This window comes from Gorilla gorilla, chromosome 6, assembly GCF_029281585.2.
Source record: "Gorilla gorilla gorilla isolate KB3781 chromosome 6, NHGRI_mGorGor1-v2.1_pri, whole genome shotgun sequence".
In the NCBI taxonomy this organism is placed as follows: domain Eukaryota; kingdom Metazoa; phylum Chordata; class Mammalia; order Primates; family Hominidae; genus Gorilla; species Gorilla gorilla.
In genome coordinates this window covers 37,810,171-37,835,564 of record NC_073230.2, presented here as the reverse complement: position 1 = coordinate 37,835,564, position 25,394 = coordinate 37,810,171, and the positions used below count along the sequence as shown (strand labels likewise).

At 38.6% G+C, this 25,394-nt stretch overlaps 1 pseudogene; it reads right to left on the bottom strand.

The window, feature by feature from the left end:
* Window positions 1-21,026: 21,026 nt before the first annotated feature.
* Window positions 21,027-24,134, bottom strand: LOC115930072 (26S proteasome regulatory subunit 8-like; annotated as a pseudogene).
* Window positions 24,135-25,394: the final 1,260 nt, after the last annotated feature.

Genomic DNA, 25,394 nt, shown 5'->3' with positions numbered 1-25,394 from the left:
CTCAAGTATAAACCTATCAAATTATGTAAAAGATCTGTATATTGAAAACCATAAAACACTGATGAAAGACACTTTAAAATACTGAAATAGGCTGGGTGTGGTGGCTCACGACTGTAATCCCAGCACTTTGGGAAGCTGAGGCTGGCAGATCACGAGGTCAGGAGTTTGAGACCAGCCCAACCAACATGGTGAAACCCCATCTCGACTAAAAATACAAAAATTATCCGGGCGTGGTAGCACGTGCCTGTAATCCCAGCTACACAGGAGGCTGAGGCAGGAGAATCACTTGAACCCAGGAAGTGGAGGTTGCAGTGAGCCAAGATTGCACCACTGCACTCCAGCCTGGGTGACAGAGCAAGACTCTGTCTCAAAAAAAAACAAAAACAAACAAACAAAAAACTGAAATAAATGGTGAGATATATTACATTCACTGGTAACAGGACTCAATATTGTTAAGATGTCAAAATTGATCTATAGGTTCAATGCAATCCCAATCAAAATCCCAGTAGGAAGTCTGGTAGTAATTAATAGGCTGATTCCAAAATTTATATGGAGGGGCAAAGGAGCTATAAAAACTAAAACATTTGAGGAAAAAAAAAATAAAGCTGGAGGACTCACACTACCCAATTTCAAAACTTACTACAAAGCCACAGTAATTAAGACAGTATAGTCATAAAGAAGGGGCAGACACAGATGCAGAAAAGAAAATTCAGAAATAAATCCACACCCATGAATAACTGATTTTAAACAAGGTGTAAAGATAATACAGTGGAGAAAGAACAGTCTTTTTAACAAATAATGCTAGAATAAGTGTATATACATACACAAAAACAAAAACAAAACTCTCCACCCATTGCTTGCACCACATAAAAAAAGTAACTAGAAATGGATCATACCTTAACTGCAATACCTAAATCTTCTAGAACAAGAGTTAGCAAACTAAGGCTCATGGGCCAAATCTTTATCTGTTTTTGTAAAAACAGTTTCACTGAACACCTATTCATTTATGTATTTTATGGCTGCTTACATGCTACAACAGCGACTATGACCTGTAAAGCCTAAAATATTTTCTATTTGGCCCTTTACAGAAAACGTTTGCTCACCTCTTTTCTAGAAGACGGATCTTTGTAACTTTGGGTTTACCAAAGATTTCTTAGATTTGACACCAAAAGCACAATTCAAAAAAGAAAAAGACCCAATAAATTGAACTTCCATCAAAATTTTAAATGTCTGCTCTTCAAAAGACATTGCTAAGAAAACAAAACAACAAGCCAGACTGGGAAAAAATAGAAAATACTTGCAAGTCATATATAAGTCATATATATATATATATATATATATATATTTTTTTTTTTTTTTTTTTAAAGATAGGGTGTCACTCTGTCTCCCAGGCTGAAGTGCAGCAGCACAATCATGGCTCAGTACAGCCTCAACCGCCCAGGTAGCTGGGACAAAAGGCGTGTGCCACCACCATGCCTGGCTAATTTTTTGTATTTTTTGTACTTTTTTTTTTTTTGTAGAGATGGGGTTTCACCATGCTGCCCAGGCTTGTCTCGAACTCCTGGGCTCAAGCAATTTGCCCACCTTGGCCTCCCAAAGTGCTGGGATTACAAGCGTGAGCCACCACACCTGGCCAAAACCATATTTTTGATAAAGGATTTGTATCAAGAATATACAAAGAATTCTCAAGATTCAGTAAGAAAACATACAATCCAGTTTTTCAAAAATGTGCCAAAGGGTTGAATAGACGCTTCACTAAAGAAAATATACCTGTAGCGAAGAAGAATATGAAAAAATACACAACATCATTTGCATTGGGAGAATGAAAATGAAAAACACAATGAAATGCACCGTATACCCAAGTCAAAACAAAAAAATAGCAAAAACATCAAAACTGCAGACAATATCAAATTCTGGTGAGGATGTCAATCACCTGGAATTTTCATACATTTTTGGTGGGAATGCAAAGTGGCACCACCAGTTTGCAAACCTGTTTGGCAATTTCCTACTAAGTATATATACATATTTATCATATAACTAGATATCCCACTCCTAGGAATGTACTCAAGAGAAACAAAATCTTTGATTCACATAAAAACTTCTAGGTGAGGCCAGGCGCAGTGGCTGACGCCTGTAATCCCAGCACTTTGCGGGACAGAGGCAGGCGGATCATGAGGTCAAGAGATCAAGACCATCCTGGCCAACATGGTGAAACCCAGTCTCTACTAAAAATGCAAAAATTAGCTGGGCATGGTGGCATGTGCCTGTAATCCCAGCTACTAGGGAGGCTGAGGCAGGAGAATCACTTGAACCTGGGAGGCAGAGGTTGCAGTGAGCCAAGATCGGACCACTGCACTCCAGCCTGGCGACAGAGCAAGACTCTGTCTCAAAAACAAAACAAAACAAAACAAAAAAACTTCTAGGTGAATGTTAACAGCAGCTTAACCACTGTCACTAAAAACTGGAACCAACACAAATCTTCCACTAGTAAATGGATGAGTAAACTATGGATTGCCACTCAGCAATTAAAAGGACCAAGCTGCTGAATACACATGACAACATGGATGACTCAAATGATTATGCTAAGTGGAAGAAGCTGGGCTTCTGTGATTTTCTATTCTCATTCATATTCAAGTTGCTTGGGTAACTTGTAATCTTTATCGCTTGCCACACATTATTCTTGAATAAGTATTTAACGGGAGTCTCCTGACGCTTGAGATGAGCCCTCTTCCAGAGAGATCTTGCTGTGCTTCTGCCAAATTCAGATTTTGAGAATCCTTGGCCCAACCAGCTATGTATATTTGAGAAGCTAATCTTCAGGGAAGCAGATATGCACAGGCCTTCCAGGGAAACTGTATTTTCTATTTCTTTTCCTCCCTGTTCCAAGAGCACCAAGGTAGCCACAGTTCATTACAACTGCTGGGAAGAGGGCACTGGGTTCAGCTCTGACTCCTCCTTACCTTTAGCTCCTTGTTATCCGATTCCTGTTGGTAGGGTCTCCTGCAAACACACTGTCTTGCGTGGGCTCTGTGCTTTAACATGTTTTCTTGGCTCAGCCAGGCCACAGAAACAGCAGACAAGTGTTTGTGGTATCAGCAACTGCTGTCTCAGCACAGGCAGCTTTTTGTTCCAGTATTCCATTTCCCTCCCTGGTTATAGACTTTTATCCAAAAACTGGCCTGGAAGTTCAATGTTTTTTTAGTTCTTCACTTAAAAAAAGCCATTATTTTGTTTCTGCAAGTTTTCATAACCAGCCATCACCAGAAACTGGAAGTCCAAACATGCTCTTATTATTTAAGTAATTGGTGTACATGGTATAAATTCACGTCTTACAGAAAGATGCACAATGAAAAAAAGCAGCCTCTCCATGGCCCCTCCTCCCAATTCCAGTCCCACCCACTCCAAGTAAAGCAAAAAGTGCTTTAGTTGTATTTCTAAACGTTCCTACAACAGATATCTATTATTTTGCAATGGGAAAAATTTTACTTTAAAACATCCCCGGAACTTCTAATCTTCTGATACTTATAACCTCCGTATGTCCAAGTAACATCTTTCTCTGTCTCTTGGTTCACAAACTCCTATGTCCAATATCTCCCACCTAAAAATGATGCCCTTTATAATCCCCTTGAAAAAGTGGAGTATACTTACCTCCTTGCCACAATCCCAATATGTTAGTCTTATTATTTCTTAGCTTACTGAGTGCCAACTATGTGCCAGGCAGTGCTTTAGAACCCATGGATACAATAGTGATCAAAACTAACAAAGTCCTTGACTTCACAGTGCTTACATTCTGGAAGAAGAGTGACAATAAACAAACATAAGATTTGTCAGGTAAATGCTATAGAAAAATAGAACAAGGTAAAGGAAACAGGGAATGTAGGGGTGAGGGCAGATTCATGAACTTATTTTGTATTGTATAGTTAAGGAAGGGCACTCAGATAAGGCGATATCTGAGCCAAAGCAACAAAGGAAGTGAAAGAGGAAGCCTGTGGATACTTGGAGGAATTGTTATAAGCAGAAGGAAGAAGTGCCAAGGCCCTGACACAGGGGCTTGCTTGCCTGGTGTATTCCAGGAATAGCTTCAGGGGAACAAGTCAGGGGTGAGCAGGAGAAGATGAGCTAGAGAGGCAGGAGTGAGTGGCATGTACATGTCTGTGTGTATGCATACATGCACACTCCGGATGGCTGAGGGTATTTTAGGTCATGGTAAAGACCTTAGCTTTGGCTCTGAGTAAGATGGGAGCCAAGGGGGATTTTCAGCAGAGTAGTACAATGATCTGACGCTGTATTTGTTAACTTATAACGACCCCTATATTCCTTGATCCATCAACTTTAGACCAAAATGTTCATCGAAACATTTTTTATAACAGTAAAATATTGGGGGAAATTATTTGACCACAAGCATTGTCTAAAGATATTATGGTACAACTACGAAATGGAATACTATGCAAATACAAAACATGATAAATGGAATGTTAGAAATGTGGTTCTAAAATACCACATATAATGTTATCCTGTAAATATATATGCATTGAAGAGTATGGAAAGACATATGCCAACAAATAAGGAGAAAAAAGTCTCTGGGGAGATGGGAAAAGGAGAAATATGAAGGTATTTTTTCCTTTGTGCCTTGTGTTTCCAAAAGTTCCTACAACACATATCTATTATTTTGCAGTGGGAAAAATTTTACTTTAAAACATCCAAGGCCAGGCGTGGTGGCTCACGCCTGTAATCCCAGCACTTTGGGAGGCTGAGGGGGGTGGATCAACTGAGGTCAGGAGTTCAAAACCAGCCTGGCCAATGTGGTGAAACCCTGTCTCTTCTAAAAATACAAAAATTAGCTTGGTGTGGTGGCAGGCGCCTGTAATCCCAGCTACTCAGGAGGCTGAGGATGGAGAATCGCTTGAACCCGGGAGGTGGAGGTTGCAGTAAGCCGAGATCGCGCCACTGCATTCCAGCCTGGGCGACAAAAGTGAAACACCGTCTAAAAAAAAAAAAAAAAATCCAAAAGATTAGAACCATAAACTAATCATTTTCTTTGTTTTAAGCTCAAAACAATTATATACAGCTCCTATGAGAATAATCAATACTGAATATCAACAAACTGACATGCATGTGGCTACCAAGTCTCTAGAATGACCCACTGACATTCAGTAAAAGCTTAGAGAGCACAGGGTTAACTGCCATGCTGCACTATTTCCCCACTTACTTCAACAAAGTAACACTTGCTGATGTAACTGTGCTTGCCAAGTTTTTGATAGTAAGTCCATCATGTCTCGTAACTTCAAAGAGTCTCAAAAGTGTCAAGATCCTAAGACAGGAAACTTCTGGTAGCTGAGAATGTCTGGTTAATAGGGGGTTTGGAGAAAGCACAGGCAATGGGCACAGTAGAGAAGCAAGCAGCAAACAATGGAGATGTCCAGGACCATCCTGGCACGTGTTCTCCAGCGTTTCTAGGAAAGGTCTCTGGTCTAGTTATCAACCGCTGTGTAACAAACCATCCCAAACTTAGTGAGATGAAACAACAATCATATATTATCTTCTCTCACAATTCTGGGGATTGACTGGACTCAGCTAGGCAGCTCTCCCTCAGGTCTCTCATCCAGCTCTAGCCAGATGGTGGTTAGGGTGGAATCATCTAGAAGGCTTCCTCACTCACATGTTTGGTGGTTGACGTGGCCAGGGCTTTCTCACACAGCATAGAACCTTGGTTCCACGGAGAACCTTCCTGAGAGAAAGCCAGTTAGAAGCTGTATTACCTATTCTAACTAAGCCCTGGAAGTCATACAGCATCACTTCTGTTGCATTCTATTAGTTAGAAACAAGTTACTAGGGCCAGTTCATACTCAAGATGAGTGAAATTCAGATTTTGCTTCTTTTTTTTTTCAGATGGAGTCTCACTCTGTCCCAGGCTGCAGTGCAGTGGCATCATCTCCGCTCACTGCAAACTCTGCCTCCCAGGTTCAAGCGATTCTGCTGCCCCAGCCTCCTGAGTAGCTGGGATTACAGGTGTGCACCACCACACCCAGCTAATTTTTGTATTTTTAGTAGAGACGGGGTTTTGCCATGCTGGCCAGGCTGGTCTCGAACTCCTGACCTCAGATGAGTGCTCCAAAGTGAGAGCCATCACTATTATTTGCATAATCTCATTTACACAAACTTGATAAAAGCATAGTATCAAAAGGCTGATGTGAACTGCTTCATTAATAGTCTTATTTTCATCATCATTAGGTGCGGTCCACCTATGTCCCTGGCATTAGATGACTCCACAAAGTTTTATTTTATATTGAATTATATTCGCCTACTGCCTTTTTTTCGAGACAAGATCTTGCTCTGCTGCCCAGGCTGGAGTGCAGTGGCGCAATCACGACTCACTGCAGCCTCAACCTCCTGGGTTCAAGTGATCCTCCCATCTCAGCCTCCTGAATAGCTGGGACTACAGGCATGCCCCACCAATGCCTGGCTAATTTTTAAATTTTTTATAGGGATGGGGTCTCACTATGTTGCTCAGGCTGCTTTTGCACTCCTGGGCTCAAGTGATCCTCCTACCTCCCAAAGTGCTGAGATTACAGGCATGAGCCACTGCACCCAGCCTATTGCCTTCTTTTTAATTCATAATTTCAGAGATACTAATGGATGTAAGTCTTTCACACAACACTTCAAAAGAAGTTAACACTCTGAAAAAAACCACAATAATTTTCTAAATATTCAGTCATTGACTTAAATATTTATAGATGACTATTTTGTGTCAGAATCTTTTCTGGGTTCTGGGATACTGCAATGAAGAAGACAGAAAAAAATCTCGCTTTCATCGAGTCCTCATTCTAGTGGGAGAAGGGAGATAAGATAAACAAGGAAACAAACATGATGAGGTAGGCAGTGCTAAGTGCTTAAGAAGTTTAACAGGGAACAGGATGCAGAACAATGGGGGTGGTCTTCTTCTTTAGACAGAATGATCAGAGAGAGGCTATTTTATAAAGATGGGGTGGCCACAGGCGGCCTTTCTGAGGTGTGAGATTTATGCAGAGGTCTGAACAAAGAAAGAGCCAGCCAAATGAAGATGTGGAGGAAGAGCATAAATATTATAATACAAAAAACTGTATCTCACTATTAATTCTTATTCCAGCACTGGTTCAACGGGACTTTAAAGCAAAACTCCACTTGCTAAGACACAAATCTCTCAAACATATTGGGCAGAATAAAAAGTTCTGCAGTTTTAAAAAGCTGCTGTTATAATGGATGGATTAAATGTTTTTAAATATGAACCACATATAAAAGTACCAGGAGAAAATACAAGTGAAAGTTTATGTAAACTTGAGATGGGTAAAATCCTTCTAAGCATGACCACAAAGTTCAAAAACATACAGCAAAGATTGAAAAGTGTGATTACTTTTATAAGAAGGCAAAAATATTGGACAGCAACAAAATACCCAAAAACACCACAAGAAAATACACTGCCATGAAGATTCCAAGATAAATGGCAAACTGAGAAACACATTTGCAACATATATTAAAGATTAACAGTCTAACACTAAAAAATATATAAAAACAAATCACTAAGGAAAAAAAGAACAGGCAATAGTCATAAGCAAGTAATTCACAAGGAAATACACATGGCCAGGACACTAATGAAAGATATTCAACTACAGTCATCATAAAAGAAATGCAACAGAAACTTATTTTTTGCTTATAGTATAGCAAAGATGGTAAAAGGGTGACAAAACTCTGTTTTGCCTCAAGTATGAGGAAACTTTAATTCACATGTTCTGTTGGTGAGAGTATAAACTAGAAACAACTTAAAATTTCAATAGTAAAAAACTATTAATGAAATTATATGAAATAGTATAGTTCAATAGTGGTTTAATGCTGTCATCACAATAATGAAGTAGACCCACATTTAATGACAAATATATTTATGATGTTCTCTTGAGGGCGCAGGTTGAAAGACAGCATGTATGGTATGACAGCATTTACGTAAAATTGCATTTGCACAGACCACTAAGTGAAAGTACATTCATCAAATATTAACAGTGGTTATCCATATACAGTAGGATTTCAGGTAGTATTATTTTTCTTTGCATTTGTAGGTACTTACATTTTTGCTTTTGTAGTTGTTCCAAAGAAAGGTTTTTCAAACAGCTACTGGCTTGACTGTCAACTAACAATTCAAATACTTACCAGCAAAAATCAACACGGTTTGAGTTCTCAGTTGGTCAGTCAAGGGAAAGCACAGCATAGTTAATGAAAATTCTTTAAAGCCAAGATGGTGATCAACTCCTATTAAAGAATGCCCAACTGAGGTCTTTCCTGTCATTGATATTATCACCATCATTTACTATATGTAAAAATATAAAGCTGCATTGCTACGGTTTGGTTTGTCTCCCCAAACCTGATATTAAAATATGATCCCCCAGTGTTGTAGGTGGGGGCCTAATGGGAGGTGGGTTTGGGTCATGATGGTGGATCCCTCATAAATAGATCAATACCTTCCTTCAGGGGTGAGTTCTTCCTGTATTATTAGGTGCTGTAAGAGCTGGCTGTTAAAAAGAGCCTGACACACACCCTCTCCTTGCTTCCTCTCTCACCCTGTGATACCTGCATACATAGGCTACCCTTCACCTTTCACCATGAGCGGAAGCCGCTTGAGACCTCACTAGTTGCAGAGGCTGGTGCCATGCTTCTTGTACAGCCTGTAGAAACATGAGCCAAATTAACCTTGCTCTCTTTCTCCCTCTTTTTTTTTTTTTTTTTTTTTTTGAGATGGAGTCTCACTCTGTCACCCAGGCTGGAGTGCAGTGGCGCGATCTCGGCTCGCTGCAACCTCCACCTCCTGGGTTCAAGCGATTCTCCTGCCTCTGCCTCCCGAGTAGCTGGAACTACAGGCACGTGCCAGCACACCCGGCTAAGTTTATGTATTTTTAGTAGAGACAGGGTTTCACCGTGTTAGCCAGGATGGTCTCGATCTCCTGACCTCGTGATCCACCCACCTCGGCCTCCCAAAGTGCTGGGATTACAGGCATGAGCCACTGCGGCCTGGCTTTTTTTTTTTTTTTTTTAATAAACTACCCAGCCTCAGGTATTCCTTTATTGCAATACAAAACTGACTAAGACATATACAAATACTTATGAACTGGAATGATCTAATCTCAAGGTCAAACACCATGGAAAATTCTTACATTTCTCAGCCCAAGAACACTTTCCAATCTCAAAACATATTACAAAGATGCAGTCATCAAGACTGTATGGTACTAGCATAATAGATATAGCTCAATGGAATAAAATTAACAGCTCTGAAATAAATCCATACATTTACAGTCAATTGATTTTCAACAACAGAGGCAAGATGACAGTTCATGAGGAAAGAATAGTTTTTTCAACAAATGATGCTGGAACAACTGGACATCCATGTGCAAAAGATTAAAGCTGGACACCCCTCCCCCATCCCACTTCGTACCATACATAAAAATTCACAGCAGATGTATCAGAGACCTAAATAAGAGCCAATGTTATAAAATCCTTAGAAGAAAACAAAGGTGCAAATCCTAATGACCTTCGATTAGGCTATGGTTCCTAGATGACACTGAAAGCATAAGCAGCCAAATGAAAGTTAGATAAATTTGACTTCATCAAAATGAGAATTTGTGCTGCAAAGGTCGCTATTAAAAAAGTAAAAAGACAACCCACACAATGAAAATATTTGCAAATCACATATATGATAAGGGTCTAGATACAAGTTTGTCTAGTTCACCTTATTTTGTTGTTGTTATTGTTCTGTTTTGTTTTGTTTTTAGAGTTTAGCAGCCTGAAGCCATGGTTTTTAGTTTCTGTCTCTAGTGATAAGCAGAAAAGAGGGATGAGGAAGGGGCTTTACTGGCCCAACCAGACACAGAAACTAACAACACATGACTGTATTCTCTCCCTTGGACACCCCTGGTGACTCTAGAACATATAAAGAACTCTTAAAATGCTACAGTAGAATTTTTAGATGAGCAAAGGATTTGAATAGACATTTCTCCAAAGAGATATATAAATGGCCAATAAGCATGAAAATATGCTCAACATAGTCACTAGAATATGTAAATTAAAGCCACAAGATGCAACCTGATAGCTGTTTTATTATAGGATGGCTACAATAAAAAAGATGGACAATAACAAGTGTTGGCAAAGATGTGGAGAAACTGGAACCCTGATAATGACATTGCTGTTGGGAATGTAAAATGGTGGAGTCAAAAGTTTGGCAGTTGTCAGGAAGTTAAACACAGAGTTACCATGACCCAGCAAATCTACTCCTAGGTATACGCCCAAGGGAATTGAAAACACATTCACACCAAGACCTATACACTAATGCTCATGGTAGCATTATTCATAACAGCCAAAGAGTGAAAACAGTCCCAATTTCCATAAACAAAATGTGGTATATACAATGGAATATGATTCAACCATGAAAAAAAAATAAAGTACAAACATGGGTTACAACATGAGGGAACCTTGAAAACATTATGCTGAATGAAAGAAATCGACACAAAACGCCATCTGTTGTATGATTCCCTTTAATAAAATGTCCAGAATAGACAGATCCATAGAGACAGAAAGTAGGTTAGTTATTTTGGGGCAAAGAGGGAAGGGGGAAATGGAGAGCGACCACTAATGAGCATAGGATTTCTTTTTAAAGTGATGTAAATGTTCTGGAATCCATGGTGATGGCGGTACAATCTTGTGAATATGCTAAAAAAACACTCTGAATTGTACACTTCAAAATGGTGAATTTTATGGCATATAAATATATTAAACATGTCAAAAAAAGGATAATGGCAAACTTCTTGTCTGAAGCTATGATTAAGACAAAAGAGTAGCACAACTTTAAAGTGCTGAAAGAAAACACAACAAAAACAAAAGACAATCTAGAATTCTAGGCCTAGCAAAAATTTCTTTCAAAACTGAAGGTGATTATTTCAGGATTTACTGTAATTCTACAGTAATCAAGGTAGTGTTATATTAACATAGACATATAAATTAATGGAATAGAATAGAGCCCAGAAACAGGTCTACACATAGAAGGTTATCTGATTTGCAACAAAGATGGAAAGTTTATTCAATAGGGAAAAGGTATTCATTTTACCAAATGACCTGGAACAAACTGGAGAGTGATATGGTTAAGCATGAACCTCAGCCCTTATCCTCACAATAGACAATAATTAACTCAAATTCTATCACAGATCTGAATCTAAGAGCCATAGAGAAAATCTTTTGTGACTTTGTATTAGGCAACAATTTCTTAGGACAAAAAAGGCAAGAAAACAGGAAAGAATAAACTAATACATTTGACATCAAAATTTAAAACTTTCGCTCTTTCAAAGGCACTATTAAGAAAATGGAAAGGCAAGCACAGATTGAGAATGCATTCGCAACTTACGTATCTAAGACTTGCATAAAAAACAAAGAACTCTTACAACTCATTAATAAGATATACAACTGCAACTTCAGCAAAGTCTCAGGATACAAAATCAATGTGCAAAATTCACAAGCATTCCTATACACCAAAAACAGAGAGCCACATCATGAGTGAACTCCCCTTCACAATTGCTACAAAGAGAATAAAACGCCTAGGAATACAACTCACAAGGGATATGAAGGACCTCTTCAAAATAAGAGAGGGCACAAACAAATGGAAAAACATTCCATGCTCATGGATAGGAGGAATCAATATTGTGAAAATGGCCATAGAGCCCAAAGTAATTTATAGATTCAATGCTAATCTCAACAAGCTACCACTGACTTTCTTCACAGAATTGGAAAAAACTACTTTAAATTTCATACAGAACCAAAAAAGAGCCCATATAGCCAAGACAATCCTAAGCAAAAAGAACAAAGCTGGAAGCATCACGCTACCTGACTTTAAACTATACTACAAGGCTATGGTAACCAAAACAGCATGGTACTGGTACCAAACAGATATACAGACCAATGGAACAGAATGGAGGCCTCGGAAATAATGCCACACATCTGCAACCAACTGATCTTTGACAAGCCTGACAAAAACAAGCAATGGGGAAGGGATTCCCTATTTAATAAATGGTGTTGGGAAAATTGGCTAGCCATATGCAGAAAACTGAAACTGGTCCCCTTCCTTATACCTTATACAAAAATTAACTCAAGAAAGATTAAAGAATTAAACGTAAGACCTAAAACCATAAAACCCTAGAAGAAAACCTAGGCAATACCATTCAGGACATAGGCATGGGCAAAGACTTCATGACTAAAACACCAAAAGCAATGGCAACAAAAGCCAAAATTGACAAATGGATCTAATTAAACTAAAGAGCTTCTACATAGCAAAAGAAACTATCATCACAGTGAACAGGCACCTAGAGAATGGGAGAAAATTTTTGCAATCTATCCATCTGAAAAGGGCTAATATCCAGAATCTACAAGGAACCTAAACAAATTTACAAGAAAAAAACAAGCAGCCCCATCAAAAAGTGGGCAAAGAATATAAACAGACACTTCTCAAAAGAAGACATTTATGTGGCCAGCAAACTTATGGAAAAAAAACTCATCATCGCTGGTCATTAGAGAAATGCAAATCAAAACCACAATGTTATACCATTGTCATGCCAGTTAGAATGGCGATCATTAAAAAGTCAGGAAACAACAGATGCTGGAGAGGATGTGGAGAAATAGGAACAATTTTACACTGTTGGTGGGACTGTAAATTAGTTCAACTATTGTGGAAGACAGTGTGGCGATTCCTCAAGGATCTAGAACTAGAAATACCATTTGACCCAGCAATCCCATTATTGAGTATATACCCAAAGGATTATTAAATCATTCTGCTATAAAGGCACATGCACACGTGTAGCACCATTCACAATAGCAAAGACTTGGAACCAACCCAAACGCCCATCAGTGATACACTGGATAAAGAAAATGTGGCACATACACACCATGGAATACTATGCACCCATAAAAAAGGATAAGTTCGTGTCCTTTGCAGGGACATGGATGAAACTGGAAACCATCATTCTCAGCAAACTAACATAGAAACAGAAAACCAAACACCACATGTTCTCATTCATAAGTGGGAGCTGAACAATGAGAACACATGGACACAGGGAGGGGAACATCACACACTGGGGCCTGTTGCGGGGTGGGGGGCTAGGGGAGGCACAGCATTAGGAAAAATACCTAATGTAGATGACGGGTTGATGGGTGCAGCAAACCATCATGGCACGTGTATACCTATGTAACAAACCTGCATGTTCTCCACATGTATCCCAGAACTTAAAGCATAATTTAAAAAAAAAAAAAAAAAAAGCATCCCAATGAGATTTCAGGAATGTCTGAGTAATGAGTTTGGCAAATTTTCTCCCAAAAAAGCAATGATAAAACTTGACAAAACTGTGAAAATACTCATTTCAGAATTCTGAGAACTGACTAATGCATGCAACAAGCTGAGAAACATTTACTCAAGAAAACCTACTGAACCTTGGTTAGAACAGTGAGAGTCTGTGGCATTAGAGTCTGAGGCTGCCCCCGTCTCACTCTCCCCCAGTCCTTCAAGTTCTGTGGCACTATAGTTCTACCAGGGTGGGCAGGCTGTCAAGGCCTGCAGCCTCCCTGCTGGAGGGGGCTAAACTGATATGGAGCAGAATCTGGGAAAAATACACATGCAGGAGTGTTGTCGAAAACAATACCTAACTGGACAGCAAACAGGGAAGGCCAACATTGTACCTAGATTGAGATACTGGCTGGGGCAAGCCACAGATGGGCAAAACAGCCAGGAATTTAACAGACCTAGGGAATGAGATAACAGTGAGCATGGTGTGTAAAGCTGCACACATACGACCCGGCAATTGTACTTCTAAATACTTACCCAAAACAAATGACAACATATGTCCAAACAAAAAACTGAAGGCAAACGTTCATACAGGCATTATTCATAAAAGCCCCAAAAGTGGAGACGATACAATCCATCAACTGGCAAGTGGATAAACAAATGTGGTATAGCTATACAATAGAATGAGTTTTTAAAAATTATTTTTGCTATTCAGCAAAAAATAAGGGAAGAATTAGACATGCTAAACATGGGTGATCTTCAGAAACAATTATGTTAGGTGAAGCCAAATGCAAATGACTCTATTTTGTATCATACCATTTATATACAATATCTAGTCAAGGAAAATCTATGGAGACAGAAAGCTGATTAGTGGTTGCCTAGGTCTAGAGGAGGGGAAAATTGAGGGTGATTGCTAATGAGTATAAGATATCTTTAGGGTGATATAAACATTCCAAAACTGATTATGCTAAGGACTGTACAACTCCAAAAATATATGAAAAACCATTTAATTGTATACTTTTAGTAGGTAGATTTTTATGGTATGTAAATTAAACCTCAATAAACCTGTTAAAAATAATGGTATAAAGAACTGAACAGACCTTTCACCAAAGAAGCTACAGGAATGGCAAATGAGTATATAAAAAGATGATTAATGTCATTAGTGGTTAAGTAGATTCCAACTAAAACCACGAGATACCACTACATATCCACTATAATGGCCAAAATTAAAAAGACCGACACCAGCATGTGTTGGCAATAATGTGGTAAAATTGCAACCCTCATACATTGCTGGTGGAAATGTAACATGGCACGGCTACTTTGGAAAACAGTTTGGCAGTATCTTACAAAGTTAAACAAATACTTACCACATGACTCGGCAGTTTCATCCCTAGGAATTTATTGAAATGAAATCACATGTTCACACAAAGATTTATATTCAAACGTTCATAGTCACTTTATTCATAGGGGTAGCCCCAAACCAGAAAGAGCCCAGGTACCCACCAATAGGAGAATAACAAACCGCAGCATATTCATTTAATGGAACACTACTACTGATTCAAGTGATGTCTTGCGATGATTCAGGCAACATCATTGCATCTGTGATGTTTCTCAGACCCTATGCTGAGCAAAACAAATTTACACAAATAAAGTACATACTGAATGATTTTATCTAATCCACAGTGACACAGAGCAGATCAATGAAGAGCAGATCAATGACTGCCTAGGGCTGTGGGTTGATGGGTGGGAACCCAGTATTAAGAGACTTGAATAACTTTTGAGGGGTGATGAAAATATTCTCATTTTGGTTGTGGTGATAGTCACACAGGTGCATATGTCTTGTCCAAATTAATCAGACTGTACATGCATAATGTTTTTGTTGCATGTAAATTGTAACTTAATAAAGTTGCCTTTACGGAGGTTGCAGTGAGCTAAGATCTCGCCACTGCACTCCAACCCAGGCAACACAGCAAGACTCTGTCTCAAAAAAATATTAATTAATTAATTAAAAAAAAAGTTGCCTTTACAGAGCAATGAAGAAAAAGCTGATTAGAAATATAATACTGTTCTTACTGAAGAAATAGCCCTCTAAAAATGTAAACAAGTTAGGAAATCTGTGTCTGGCTGGCTCTACCTCAATCCTAGTGTTTGAAGTACTTTCACCTACTTTCTCCTTTGTTTTAGTAGCACTGACACACAGGAAGGTCTGGTACAAGGTATAAAAGTCTTACCGGATGTAGAGTCAAATAAAGGGTTTTCCAATGACCTTAATAACCTCATACCTTATAAGAACTGACACAAATACTTATTCAAGAACTAGGTTTCAAACAGCCTGTTATTTATAGATTTGTGATACTATAAATGATTAAGCCCCATTAGGGCAGGCACTATTCATTTTCCCCATCAATGTATATGTAGTGTCTCACACAGTGTCTTTCACCTATCAAATGTTCAATACGTGCTAAATGAATGAACCAACACAACCAACCACATGTGCTAAATGAATGAATGATAGTGACTGCATTCTAGTTCAAGTAACTCCTATACATATTCTTCTTCAGGGAGATAAGACTTCTGAAGATTACCAGGTAACTGTAAGAATGAAAATCAGACTAGTTATATATTTAGGCTTCAATAGCTTTCTAGTGATTGATGTGAGTGTAGCAGAAGACTATTTTTGAACATTTTTCATTCCTAGTTCGTGTTCCTAGTTGCTTATGGCATTTTATTCAATGACTCATTGATGGTCACTGCTTCGGAAGGGAGAGAAAATGAGGACAAATCAGATATTATTTTGAATGTCAAAGTCAAGTTCTTTAAATCCAAAGGAAGAGAAGTGTCTGGAAGCCAAATGCTTTTGATTTGTCAGAGCAATTCTGGAGGTAAAAAGAGCTTTTGGGAATCTACAAATTCTTTGTGAAAATTAAGGATCGGAGCCTGGCTGAATTAGGCATTGTCCTATAAACCAGATTTGGGGAGAATGCATAATGATGCCAGAGCAGTTTTCTCATCCAAAGAGAGTCAAGAGTTTGATCAAGCAGGAGAGAAAATTGAAAGGAATATAGCTACAGCTGAGTTAGAGGTCTGAGACATTCTTGGCACCCTTTCCTCTTCATAGGTTCACCCCTATTTTTGAGATGTATGAGAAAACCTTTGATAGGTTGTACACTGGCTATACAACAGAATCACACTAGATTAACTAAGAATCTCTGGGGTGAGGTCAAGACCTTAATATATTTAAAGAGATGCCTCTATACGTCCTTCCTACCTCCTGAGTTGACCTAATGTTAAGCCAAGTATTGAGAACCACTGGCTTACGGGGATCCCAAAGAAGACAAATGTAATGTCTATCTTCCCACTGTGTATGCCAACCTTATAGACAACCTCCCTGCCAACCCCTGCCTGCTGACTCCATTCAAGACGGCATTTGAGCACAGAATCTCTAGGCAAACTAGGGAACATCTTACTGAAGACAGTTTAGACTTGACTACTTGGTGCCTCTTATGCTGGATTTTGAAGAGTCAGCTTTATGAATTGAGGGTTTGGTGGACAAGTTTGACAGTTTAAGCACTGACGTGGGCAAGAAGCCAACTATTAGCTGGAAGGTCTGAAACCCACGAAAATGTCCCCATAGAACTCAACACAAGGGACAAATCTGACTAGAGCTATTATTCACCAGCATCACTCACAATTCCTGATGATTATTTGGCCAAAGTGTCACAAACTGCAATTCCTAACTATATCACTGACCAGGTGTTAAAAGCCCATGTGCCCTCACCAAAAACCATAATCACAATGAAAGCCAATGCTATCTATGAATGTACATGAAGACGATTCATTAGACCCTCAACCTTTTAAAGATATTTCCAGCTCTTTCATTTAAAAATGAGGAAACTGGGACAGGCACAGTGGCCCACGCCTGTAATCCCAGCACTTTGGGAGGCCGAGGCGGGTGGATCACGAGGTCAGGAGATTGAGACCATCCTGGCTAACACAGTGAAACCCCGTCTCTACTGAAAATACAAAAAAAAAAAAAAAAAAAAAAAAAATAGCCAGGCGAGGTGGCAGGCGCCTGTAGTCCCAGCTACTCGGGAGGCTGAGACAGGAGAATGGCGTGAATCCGGGAGGCAGAGGTTGCAGTGAGCCGAGATCGCGCCACTGCACTCCAGCCTGGGCGACAGAGCGAGACTCTGTCTCTAAAAAATAAGTAAATAAATAAATATGAGGAAACTGCCTCAATTTTAGTAATAATTTAGGACAAGTTCTGCTCAGGTGCAGCAGTTAAATAAACTTTGAAAGAGACCCAAGAGTCTTCACAAAGTTGGAATTAGAAGGCCTTCAGAAATATTCAGGTAAGGATAGATAGGAGTAGAAGTGTCTCCCAGAGTCATCTAGACCTGTGCTGCCAGCACAGTGGCCACTGGTCACATATGACTCTTGATAACTTAAAATGTGGCTATAGTCCTGAATAGAGATGGGCTGTAAGTGTAAAATACACACCAGATTTCAAAGACTAAATATATGCTAAAACAATAGTTTGGATATTAAATACCTTTGGCCTTTGCAACATTTGAATTCCAACAACGGATGAACTTTATATACCACTTGATGAATATCATCTATTTGGATAATATCCTTAGTATTTACAGATTTAATATCCCAAGTGTTAATGTACTACCTTGAAAGGCAGGCACACAGGCTTTGATATTAGTTATTTGATATTTTTCTGAAATATAAATTTATATTTGCTAACACTGTAGAGTCTATGTTCAGTTACCCAACTAGTTATCTTGCCACCAAATGATCAAGCCAATTAGAAAGCATTAAATCTCAAGGTGACTTTGTTGGAAAGATATTTTTTAATTATATACTCTTTAAATCTCTTAATACACATTAAATTAGAAGGTTCATAGAAAACATTACTATAAAAATAAGGCACTACATGGCAGAATTTTAAAACCCTGCTTTATAATTACAGCATCAAGGTACTGCAGAAAAATCATTGTTATTTTTACTCATTTTATGTGAGAAGTCAAATCTTTAACCATGTGGTAATATTTATAAAAACAGGTACTTTGGCATCTTTGAATATCTCCCTGTCGGGTATTAAGTTTACAATATTTTCACAGGCCTTGCATTGTAGGAATTCTTGCTCTAGGAAGTCTTAAGTTAACTTTAAGAGAAACTTGTGAAAACTTGGATTGGTGTTTCCATGAGTATGTTGTTATCAAATCAGGGAATCCATGAGGAGAGTTGCCTCCTTGACCCACAAGGATATCCCAAGGTTTCTGCTGCTCTTCCAAGAAATGTAAGTGTACCAGTATTCGTTTCCTGACTTCTGCTAAACAAAAAAAGATTATGATGGGGCCAGCAGCAACTCATAGCCTTCCAAGAAATCATAAATCTCTTCTGGTCCTCCTCTTACCTAGGCCAACCCAACCTATCTCAACAACAGCATCCATCAGGAGAGCAGGCTCTATCTTTCCCATATGTCTACATTTACAAGACCTTGCTTCCAACAGATTTACTTGTGTTGTGAAGATCTGAGAAGACTGGTATAACGGAGAGAGTATGGGACAAATGAACCAAAGGGAAAACCTCAAGAATGCTTCAGAGTGCATCTCAGCATTTCCTAAGTAAACCCAGGAAAGCATGGCTGCATTCCAATAAGCAGCTAGAGCTAAGCACGGAGGGGACACGAGGAAAAGTCCAACCCAACCAACCTAGACATCGTTAAACTAGCTCAACTATCCCACTTATCACATACTTACCGACATTTGGGTAGAGACACCTCCTGCACCCTAATAGACACTGCTATGATTTGAATGTTTGCCCCCACTGAAACTTGTGCTAAAACTTGATCCCCAATGTATCAGTACTAAGAGGTAGGGCCTTTAAATGGTGACTGGGTGTCATGAGGGCTATCTATGTCCCCATAAATGGATTAATCTATGCATGGATTAATGGTTATTATCAAGGGACTGGGTTAGTTACCACAAATGGGTCTGTTATAAAAGCTAGTTTGGTTCTCCCTTGTGAACTCCCTCACCAAATGATGCACTGTGCTGCCTCTGGACTCTGCAGCACTGGCAATAGAATGGACAACTAGAACTTGTCCCAGATGGGTCAGTTCTGCTCTCTAAATCTTTTAAGTTTTGTTCTTCTGTACTTGCTTTCCCTATTTTCATTGCTTTAGTTCTGCCTTTCATCATCTTGCCTGAATTAGTATAAATTTTCTAACAGGTCTCTCTGCCTCCAGTATCATACCTCTCTAATCTTAAGTATAAATGTGATTATCTTTTTCCTGTTTGAAATCCTTCAATTACAGTTTCAGACACAAATCTCTTCATGATTTATCACCTGTTTACCTCTTCAGACATAGCAACTTTTTTTTTTTTGGAGACAGAGTCTCATTCTATTGCCCAAGCTAGAGTGCAGTGGCACAATCTCAGCTCACTGCAACCTCCGCCTCCTGTGCTCATGCCTCAGCCTTCCAAGTAGCTGGGACTACAGGCGCACACTACCATGCCCAGCTAATTTTTCTATTTTTAGTAGAGATGGGGTTTCATCATGTTGGCCAGGCTGGTCTCAAACTCCTGGCCTCAGGTGGTGATACACCCTGCCTCGGTCTCCCAAAGTGCTAGGATTACAGGTGTGAGCCACCGTGCCTGGCCAACTTTTTTTTTTTTTTTTTGAGACAAGAGTCTCGCTCTGTTGCCAGGTTGGAGTACAGTGGCACAATCTCAGTTCACTGCAACCTCTGCCTCCTGGGTTCAAGCAATTCTGCCTCGGCCTCCTGAGTAGCTGGGACTACAGGCGCGCACCACGCCCAGCTAATTTTTGTATTTTTAGTAGAGACAGGGTTTCACTGTGTTGGCCAGGATGGTCTCAATCTCTTGATCTCGTGATCTGCCCGCCTCCACCTCCCAAAGCATAGCAACTCTTTAAGAGTGTCTCGCTTTCCTCCTGTTTGTATGTGCTAAGCTTTTTGCCTTGGGAATACTCTTCCCAAACTTTCCACTTTGCATGTTCCACATCCCCTAGAGCTATGATCTATTTGTTCTTCAATACTTAAGTTTAATCACTCTCTTGCCTAGTCTGAATAACTTTCCTTTGTACCTCTACAACACCTTGTACATATGTCTATCAGAGCTTTTATTGTTCTCTATTACACACTTGCTTGCTTTACTCACTAAAAATTCAGTTCCTAGAGATCAGCTGTCTTATATCTACATTCTTGGTCCATACAATCTACAGAGTCAAGTAGTGCTTTATACTTGCTGATATAGTAAAGTCACTGGGTTTTAGTGAGAGTGGAAATCAGCACCCATAACGTTCTCTGTTATACCTAGGTTTCTTTAAACATTTCAGTTAAGGTCTTAGATATTACTACTACACCTCATGACTGCAGCGAATACTAAAATTATTCATAAATGGGCACAAATATGTTTATTGTTTATACTAGCCACTAATATTATTAAGTGCTTACTATGTGTCTGGTGCTTACATACATGTACTCTTCTAATTAATCCTCACACCAACCCTGATATAGGCAGTATTATCTCCTTTTACAAACAAAGTTGGGGGGGGGGGAGGGGTGGAGGCCTCTATCTTGCCCAGTGTCCCTAAGACTGTTTCCAGAATTCATGTTCTTACACTAGGAAACTCAATACCTTTTACATCATGAAAATTGTGCTTCAAAAGATTTTTTACTCTTTTTTTCAAAACATAATGAAATGTTACTAAATACAAGCTAAATTTTAAAAGTTATTGATTATACACTAGCAGATCATCCCTCCCCAAAACTTTTTTTTTTTTTTTTTGCTTGTCCCACTGAGTTTTATTGTAGGGATACACACAAAGGATGTCCACTCAATTCCATAGTTTCTTGATGGACATGTTTTTCCTCACTGTCCTTTGGCATGTCCTTTGGCATGAGACAGGACTTTGGACTATCTCAAAGTCCTTCTGAGTGACATGGACTCGCTACTCAGGGCATACATGCTGGTTTCTGTGCACATGCCCTTCACTTCAGCCTGATGCTCCTGGCATAAGCTCAGCAATTTTTCTCAGGTTGATCCCCTGGGTCAGGTTCATTTCTGAGAATAAATCTTCAAAGTGACCAGCCAGGCCTACTCATTGCAGGATGGGAATTCAATTTTTCTGTCAATGCGCCCTGGGCAAAGCAGTGCCAAGTCCAGGATATCAATCGTATTAGCAGCCGTGATAAACCGTGATACTCTTGGTGGCCTCAAAGCCATCCTCGAAGCATTGTCTGCTGCACTTCACTGTTCCCTCCAGCATCCCCCTCCACCTCTGAGGAGCCGAGTCGATTTCATCCATGAAGATGACAGATGAGCATTTTCTCTGCCATCACAGAAATTCCCCAATGAATTTCTGTACCAATTCAGAGCCAGAGACATGAATAAAGGTACACAGTCCCTATGATGAGCCAGAGCCCAGGCCAACAGTCTCTTCCAAGCAGCATTCCCTTGGGCTGTGCAATGCCCAGTGCTTTGAAGAGCTCGGGATGCTTAGCAGGCAGGTCGATCACTTCTTTGATCTCCTTGATCTGCCTATCCAGTCTACCAATCATTTCATAAGCTGAATCTGGTACTTTCTTCACCATCATCAGTGACACCAATGAGTCCACCTTGTTGGGTAGGATCTTGTGCAAAGTGTAGCTGTCATTTCTTAGAACCACCAAGGAACTGGGTGTCACATCACTGATGCTGATATTTTTGTCCACATCTACGACAAACTTGTCCTTGAGATGCACCTTGACCAACACTTTCTTCTTACCCATGGCCTGGACTACTTCCCTGACACAGGAGTCCTATTCCTGCAGCAGCTGTAGCTCCTCCTGTAATAGGCACACTTTAACATTTAGTTCATTCCTGTGCACCTGCCGCCTCCAGAGGTTTTGGGTCTTATCATTCAAAATCAGCTGCAAATGCAACTGGAGTTCAGAACTGTTCCTTGTGGCTTTCCCCCATCCAATTTATATTGCAGTTGACCCTGGAGTTCTTCAATCTTGGACAGATAATACTGGCAGAATCCACTGCCTGCCTTTTCCTCCTCCAGCTCCATCTGCTGTGGTCCGTCAAGCGCCATCTTGTCTTTTCAGCAGAGAACGCTGGCATCTGCTTCCCTCCCCAAAACTTAACAGCTGTCCAATCATATTTAAATTACAATATTTACATACAGGTTTTACATCAGAAATGTCAAAGTACATCTTTTACTAACGGTTAATGTAACAAAGAAAGACTTCTTTGCCCATTACTAATACAAGCATTATTACTTAATATAGAATTTTCATTAATAATCTTAAATTCAATTTTGTGGGAATGGATATACAAAAATAAAGAAGCCATAACATTAATTCATGGTATTTTTCAGCATTCAGTTATTTCTTAGTTTTATTGCAATTCATTGTCAACTTCTAGATAGAAGGGAGAATATGACAAATTTCCTTGAAAGCACTCTTCTCTTATTTTCTACTTCTAAATAATGGGATAATTTACAAGATCATTTGGGAGTTTTATTTATTAAAATATGAATAATGAGTTTTTCCATTTCAGTTTAGAATATACTAATACAAGTTTTTCCTAATACATTTTCTCTGTCTTGTGATTGATGCTTTTGATATCTTATTTAACAGGAAAATACCTAAGAGAGAAAATTAAGGTGTTACAAAAAGAGTTGTGGAAACCATGAATAAAGCAATAGAGCCACGATTTTCAATGAAACTCACATAAACAGTTATTATAAAGAAAGAAAATGTAATAGGCTAGTGTAATAAACAACAGTATCACCAGATTCCAAAATCTCTTTTGACTCTGTAAGGGTCTGCTAACTGCATTATATGCACATAGGTACTCAAAATGCTACTAATAATCAAACCGTTTGAAATTTTGGTACCAGAATTACCCGTAACAGGATATAAGCAGAACTTTAAGTTTATCAAACATAAATCATTAGTACCTACCAATTTCAATCTACTAAGTCAGAAAAGGAAGGCATGAGAATTTAGTAATAGGAGAACTTTGTCATTTCCAGTGCCAAGACTAGGGGTCCTGACAGGTACCTCACTGTACAGGTCAGAGCTAAGAAACACAATGTTGGTTCATGTACAACACTGGTTCATAGAAAACACAATTTTATCACTTAAAACTTTTCATTTATTTCTGGGATGTTTGTTTATGCCATGCTGTTCTTTGTCTCTCCATAAATGAGCAACCAAAAATCTCTCTTATTATTAGCCATTGGTCTAAAATTAATGATAGCTTAAATATCTAAAAATAAACCAAGCCCCTTCTAAGTACAGTAATGTTGCACTTTCAACCAAAACTAAGTATTAATATATCTGGTTTCCTTCAATGCCTTTCATTTTCCACAGAGAATCAGGTGACTTTGGAGACTGTGTGTTTCACATTTAATACAGGAATTATATGATTTAAAAAGAATATTCAGTTTCCCAGTTTAAGCAAGGCATTCACAAAATATGATACTCAAAGTATTGTTTGGATAAGTTACTACCTAGAAAGATTTACCAGCTATTTTTTAATATGAATCACTACTACAAGTATACCATGTAGCAATGTAGCAATTTCCTCTAAAGAAAACCAAGCAATTTAGTTTTAGAATGAAATGATCTGGGAAGAAAAGAAAAGTAGATAGTAAAACAGAGAATTTAACTACTGTTATTTACAACATAGCAAAGAAAAAATCAGAAGTTACACACTTCAGAAAAAAAGGAATAGGCCAAAGACAAATGTTGGCATGCTAGAATTTTTTTTTTTTTTTTTTTTTTAACTAAGAAAATACCTGTACAAGAACAAGGGACACTGAACAAGGGCACTTCACATTTAACCACCCATTACCAATAGATACTGAGTTCACCTCAGGGTAAGAAAATGGTCCAAATGAACTAGAAAACTTCCAGCAAGTAACAAACTATACTCATATTTAATAAGCACCATTTACCTCTATGTAGTTTTATATAGTTCTCAGCAATGTGATTTATATGAGCGCTTCCTCTATGAAAGAATAAGATGATTTGGATATTACTATCAGCGCACAGTACGGATGCCAATTAGATGGTAAATTCAATTATTCTTAAATTTTAAAACAACAAGAGTTTCATGCTTTGTTCAAATATAGCTTATTTTTTCAAAAATTCCCCTCTTCCACTCTAACTTGGTACATAAAGTTAGGTAATATTTACATGGAATTTAGTCTTTTTCATTTAAAACAATATCAGTATATCTTGCTGTGAGATATTAATTTAAGTGATTGTTGTTAACTTCACTATACCCAAACTTAGCAATATGGCTTGTGAGTCAAATAAACTTTGAAAAGGAACCTGCCATTTTCATTAACTCATTCTGACTGTAATCTTTGAAATACACATGGCAGATATGCTGAGGCTGGCCCGTCATTTTGGGGCTACATTTTAGTAAAGTAGCTAGTGAGTGAAAACTGAAATAATTATATAACATTTAAAAGAAATATAAGACTTGCACTAAGAAACCAAAACCTACATATTATGTAACATAACCTTTTTAATGTTGTTTTTGCTAACACAAAAAAAGTTATACCATTATTTATATTTCAATGACAACATTGCTCTAAAACACAATCTATAATCCGTCTTGTAACCAGATCTGAAAAACACATATTCAGACTATTCTCAGTCTGTATCTCTGGCAAAAAGCCAAAGTAAAACGGAATAATTTTACTTTCTCCTAAACATTCTGGCAAGGGGGGGAAAAAAAGCCAGATCAAAGTAAGATGAGGATTCAAAATTGGCAATAAATCCATTATGGACAAACAGTGGCACTAAAGTGAAATTTCAGAACATATTGCTTTCTATATATGCACGTGTGATCTTATTTGAACATGAGTATTTACAAAGATTCTAGAAAGCTAAAACCAACTTGGTAACCTGGGCTTTCAATCTTTATTGTGTCCCCCATAATAATTAGTTGTCAGAAGTTTCAGCTTAGTATTTAAATATCTATTGTGATTTTATATCTTACTTATACTATTCAGTGTT